The 6,000-nt window shown below is 53.4% G+C and overlaps 1 protein-coding gene across 1 annotated transcript in view; it reads right to left on the reverse strand.

Moving 5' to 3' along the window:
- The window catches only part of LUZP1 (leucine zipper protein 1), a 39,028-nt gene extending 33,277 nt beyond the window's left edge, over positions 1–5,751 (reverse strand). Inside the window, exon 1 of the mRNA XM_055798431.1 lies at positions 5,619–5,751. The gene's annotated coding sequence lies outside the window, so the exon portion shown is untranslated. The remainder of the gene's footprint in view (positions 1–5,618) is intronic.
- Between the last annotated feature and the right edge of the window lie 249 nt (positions 5,752–6,000).

Here is a 6,000-nt window from a genome sequence, read left to right on the forward strand (position 1 = left end):
ATACATGAGGAGTACAGACACAGCTCTGATCACATCACACAAGAACGTGCTCACATTTTTGCCCCTACTACACCTTTTCCTACCATGGCTCTTGCACTTCCAATGCAGTGTGCTTGCTGCTGCCTGCTCCTGCACGGCTGGCATAGATGTGAGCAGCTGACAGGATGACCTGCTATGTGTTGCCCACTGGCTCCTGCAGTGGGAGAGGTGCTGTTCTGCTGACAGGGTGGTATGCCACCAGAAAGCATGCTCCTCAGCTGCCCAGCAGGACTGCTATGCCATGATGCTGGTCAGGAAGCCCTCTCACATCACCTGCCTACAGAAGCAGGTGCTTTTCTCTCCTGCCATGCAGGCTAACACATGAGCCCCAAGCTTCAGGGGTTTTGTAATACTAACCACTGAAGACATTTCCTACCTGGGCTACGAAAGCCTCCATTCTCATCTCCTGTTGCTCTGCTTTTTCAGAGGCATGCCGTGCACACTCAAGGATGTGTGCCTGGTCTTGGACACAATGCTGTTTGCAGGGTGTCCAAATGAAATCTGTCCTGCTGCTTCTGAGCCAATCACAAATCCAACCCAGGAACATGGGGTTTCATGGCAAAAGAAATCTTATTTGTATTCACCACACACACACCATCAAGTCTGAAATTGCAAACCTCAAAAACGGCTAAGTTAATGAGTTAATTTGATACTAAATGAGGTCTAGTACTATGGCCTGGGCTGTATGGCAGGTCAAACTATGACTTAATCTATGACTTGGAAACCAATTAGTGAAGTAAATTCAGAACTATAAATGTTTACATGCAGGGCCAGTACCAATTAAAATCATTAAAGCCCACACATTCCCCTTCAAGACTGGAAGGGGCAAAACCACCACACATTCCTCCCAAACCAGGGTAGACGGTGAGGGGTGGTGAGGTAGCGCCTGTACTTAGCAGCACGAGTCCCCCCCCTACTTCATCCTGGAGCACCCAGCAGCCCACCTGTGAGATGTGGGATCTGCCCAGGGAGCCAGGCCAGCCCACCCATGCCTGCTGGCACCAAGCACGGCTGCGCTGTGGACAACTGGTTCCCCAAGGGCCAGGGCAGCACAGGGGATGAAGCAGTCCAGGATGGCTGATGTTAGCTGCAGCGGGCCAAGGAGCAGCAATACAGAAATTTCCAGCTCACAGAAAGTGTTTACACACACGAGACCAGTGCATTTTGCTGAAAGATCAGTGCATTTGGCTGGCTCAAGTTCAATACAGCTGATCAGACACTGGATGATACAGCTCAGAAGTTACTTTGAAAAGATATGTGAGGTTTGCCCAATCCAGCGAAGCTCTGACAAACAGGGCCAGAATTGTTGGGACTTAATAAATACAGAAACTTTTCCACTGAAGTCCTCCAAACGCGCCATCTCTACTCCTGCTGCCCAAACCAAGGCAGCATTTTGCATGAGCTGGAACTTTGCTAAGGCAGCATGTCCAAAGTCACCACGAAAGCCAAGGGGGTGGCAGAGATATAATCACAGGCAGCAATGCTTGATATGCTCAAGGGATGCAATCACTGCACAAGTGACCTCACAGACTTTGGACCAGATCCTCAGGCCAAAGTTTTACGGCCACTTTTGTGGCCCTGCATCACGCCTGCCCCCTTCTAGCTCCGTGCTCCTCTCCCCTGGCCAGACAAAAGCAACCCTGCAGCCAGGGTGGGAATTCAGCAGGGTTGAAGGGGGTGGGGGGACATTGATGGTTAATTTTCACCCAGATCAGCTCTCTCCACACGGCTGAACAGAGTTTGTGTCAGCTGAAGTAGGGCTGGAATGGGCACCCAGAGGAGAATGGCTGGGATGATGGGAAAGGCAAACCCACCTCCTCCAGCCACAGCACCCACCTGTACTGATTTGGCACTTCCCAAAACGGACTGGGAAGGATGTGAAAATCCCTCTCGCCTCCCAAGTTGACAGAGTTGCAGGAGCTCTCATCTGCCAGCTGTCACACAGAAACAAACTTACCAGCTGATGTTTCCTTACACTTTATAGGATATTTTGGCAACTTTGTTCCGAAGTGAATAAATGATACATTTTGCTCCTGGGGCTACTGGTGTGGGTCCTAACGAGTTCCACCATCACCAGAGCTTATCCAGCTCTCAATGCAAAAGGTTGCATAGCAGGCTGATTGCCAAGTATAACATTAAAACTCGTATTTCCTAGGCACCCTCTCTCCTTTCAGTCCTTTCCAGATTGTGTTGCGCTGAGGATCTCAAATGTTCGGGAACGCAAATGTTACACTTGCTGCACAACCTCTGCAAGGAAGTGCTGAAATAGTCTCAGCTCTGTTTTACAGAGAAGGAAACAGAAACTGCCTGTGCATGGTGTTTACGCTCCTGTGCATACTGCTGGTGCGCTTAGGTAAGGCTGCTTGTTGCACCTTGCACATCTTACTCCACCCTGGAGGGGGTTAAAGAACACAGGGCTGAACTGCGCCTTAGAACCTCTTATCAGCTGAGATTAGGGCCTTGGCAGGGAAACATCACTGCCAAAACCTAAGACGACAAAGCCAGAGAGACAAAAAGATTGAGGCCTAAACTGTCACATTTTGGTGGCTGACATCCAATGCCACACTTCATACTTGATCATCTCAAAAAGTGCTCTGATTTTGGAACCAACCCAAACCCCGTTGATTCCATGGGAATGGCATGCTCACTGTGCTTTCCCAGAGTCAGGGTGGTTATGAAGGCTCCTAAATCTGGACAATTAAAGGCAAATGATTTGTGGGTTTTCTACCAAATGGATTCTGTCACCAGCTCTAAACCCTCAAATCCAGAGAGATGTGACTGTCCACAGTGTCTGCAGTGGGTGGCTGCAACCGCCATCAGAGGACAGCTGCCTTCTCCTGTTACACTGGCAAACAGCTGAGCTTAGGGAGATGAAACCCACCTTGGGTGACTACAGAGAGAAGAAGAGATCAAACTAAAGGACTCAAAGCCCTCCAAAGATGCAGCCTGCCTAAAGCAAAGGGAATACAGTATGGAAGGATGAAGCAGACCACCAGCACCAGGGATGCAGGAAGTGCAGGCAAGCAGCACTTGCTCATCAGCTGTCACCAAGTATTTGAAAACACATGCTTCCAACTTCACATGTGCAGATCCAAACATTACCCAAGGCAAAAAGACTGTACAGCAGTGTGCCTTAGACTTGCGAAGACATAATGAACAAAGCCATGACCACAACTAGCATTCTCCCTTACAGTATGTTTTAAAGGTTCCTATGACCTGCACTGCACCAGTTAGTGCAAAACATATTACAGGCTACTAATCATCACCATCATGCGAACCTTCCAACCCAAATGGCACCCTAAAAAGATTATTCGCTTCGTTTTAACGTAACAGGTGTATCAGAATTGTCCTATTTTGTCATTTGGCTCAGTCACACCAGCCACACTTTCTGAAAAGCTTCCATGAGGAAGGCGGCGCACATCGGCTGGTTCCTCATTGACAGCAGACCTCGGTGAGAAGGAAAGGTTTCGTGGAGGATAAGCACAACCTCAGAGTGCCTGTGTACAATGCTATGGTAAGGTCATACTCAAAGATGTGATCACCAACACATTTTAACAAACAAAATAATGTGGTCTAGATTGCAAGGCATACCGGGCTTTTAAACATTACCATTTCTGGTAACAGCCACATTTGACAGTACTCTTTTTTTAACAAAAGCTATTTTTGTCTACACTTCCTAACTCACATTACATAAATAAATACAGTAACATTCTCAGTTGGGCCAAATTCTCAGGGTACAGAGAAATCCAGAGGGCTAGCGAAGAGCCCACTTTGCCATAACTTATTTTAACTTGCCCTATACTGCAGTGAAGAAACTTTACTGTTTATAGGGTTATGGGGAAGCTGAGGCTGAAGGGCAGCTCAGACCAGAAGAGAGACACAGGGGTTAGTTAATGGGACCTCCTCTATTCTCCCTCACCCCCTTGCCCCAATTCACTCCTGCCCACAGGAACTTTCAGCCACACATCCAAAAGAAACACAGCAACCAGCTCTCCACATCCTCCTCCTCCCTGCAGTGCCTCGCCTGGGAGGGGTCCTGCACCCCAGCCCCCTGCCTGACCGTCACTTCCTCAGGCCTCTGGAGCCCTGGGGTCAGGGAGTCAGTGTGGCAGGCAGCACCGAGCATTTTCTGCCCTCCTTACTGCCACGGAGCTGCCACAATGGAGGAATTATGCTTCTGCAGGTGCCGTGGATGCAAAGCAGCCGCAGAGCACGCCGTCCCTGCCGAAACGCGCCGGCTGGCCACAGGCTGCATTAACTGACTGGGGCACACAGCTTTGGGCTTTGTACTCGTGCAGAATGCAGGAGCACTGAGGAACACTGTCCCTCCTCACTATCCAGTGGGCCAGGAGATGTGTATCTCTGCCAAGAGACGTAGGAATGTGGTAAGTAACTGCATTTTTTCCCTAAACCCTGAATGCCTGAGACCACTCCAGGGTTGTAAAAATGCTTCCCCCTTTCGCTGTCATTGCTGTGTGGTATGGCTCAGCCAGGCGCCCGCCCGCCCAGGCGGCTCAGCCAGGGACTCGTAGGAAACAGTGGCACTGCAACAACTAGCGCTCTTTTCCTGGGATTTCTGTGGAAAATTTCAACAGAATTTACACACCAATTAAAATCTAATCCCACTGTGCCAAACTGGAACGTGCCAATCGGTCAGGACGGTCACTTTAACTTGTGTCTAACTGCCTTAAGGGCTTCAGATGTAGCATTGGAAGGGAAAAAAAAAAATTACGCAGCTTTGCAATGGAAGCGCAGTCACCAAGGACAACCACCAAGGGTCTGCTCTTCCACTTGCTTTGCATACCAGCACGTGGGGCACCTGGCAGAGCCAAATGTGGTACTTTAAAGAAATTTTACTAACAGAAAAAGAACAGTTTTGCGACACTCCGTCAACAAATTCCCTCACGACAGGGAGAAAAGAAGGCTGAAACAATTAACAAAGGCGAAGCATCGATAAAGCACACATATAAGAGGGACGACAGTATTGATTGTACGATAAATGTGAGCGGGCTAAGGAGAGAAGGGGGAATTCAGAAGAAATAAGCAACAGGAAAAGGAGTATATGGCTGCAGCAAGGAGAAAAAAGGGTATTCACAGAAATCTGACGCTCTGAGCGCCTCTTGGACACCTCCACGATCTCAGCTGCACCACCGCACGGCGGTGCGCACCGACGGGCGTGGGACCCCCGAGGGCGTGGGACCCCCGAGGGCAGCCCGCCGCCGCCGCGCCCCAGGGACCGTGCCCTTCCCGGGCGGGGAGCGGCCGCCGGCCGGGCCGCTCCGGTCAGGAAAGCGGCGGTTCCGGTCACGTCGGAAGGAGCCCGACGGCGGCCCCATTTCCGAGCGGGGGCCGAGGCCCCGGCGGGCGCCGCAGGGCCGGGTCGCCCGCGGTGTGACGGCGGCCGGGACTGCGGGCACTGCGCCGCCGCCACCGGCCCGGCCCCGCGGCGCCCGCCGGCAGGGAAGGCGGTTCTGCCGCCCGCGGAGACAAAGCGGATGCCTCGAATTCCTCCCCGCCCGGCCGGTCTGGCGGGGCTGCGGCACCCCCTGCCCGCCCGCTCGTCGCCCGTCTCTGCCTACCTGGGCAGCGGGAGCGGCCCGGCCTCCTTCCCGCCCGCGGCGCGCTCCGGCTGGCGGGACAGCCCGGGCTCGGGCAGCCGCAGCCCGCAGGGGGCTCCGGGCTCGGCGGCGGGTGCAGGCGCTGACAATGAGGGGAGGGACGCGGTACCGGGCGGTGCTTGACGTCAACGGGAGCGGGGCGGGGGCTGCCGTGCCCGGCCCGGACGCGGTGCAGCGCCGCGGCGCCCTCCCCCGGCGCTGGGCGAGGGCGGTGAGGGAGCGTCGGCCATTTTGGGGGGAGCGGGCCGGGCCCGGCGGGCCGGCTGCGTTAGTGCCGGGGGCTGCTGCCTTCGGAAGGGCCGTGGGGGGGGAGCGGGGAGGGGGCGAGCAGCTCGCCGCGGGC

Source organism: Falco peregrinus, chromosome 3 (assembly GCF_023634155.1).
Source record: "Falco peregrinus isolate bFalPer1 chromosome 3, bFalPer1.pri, whole genome shotgun sequence".
Classification (NCBI taxonomy): Eukaryota; Metazoa; Chordata; class Aves; order Falconiformes; family Falconidae; genus Falco; species Falco peregrinus.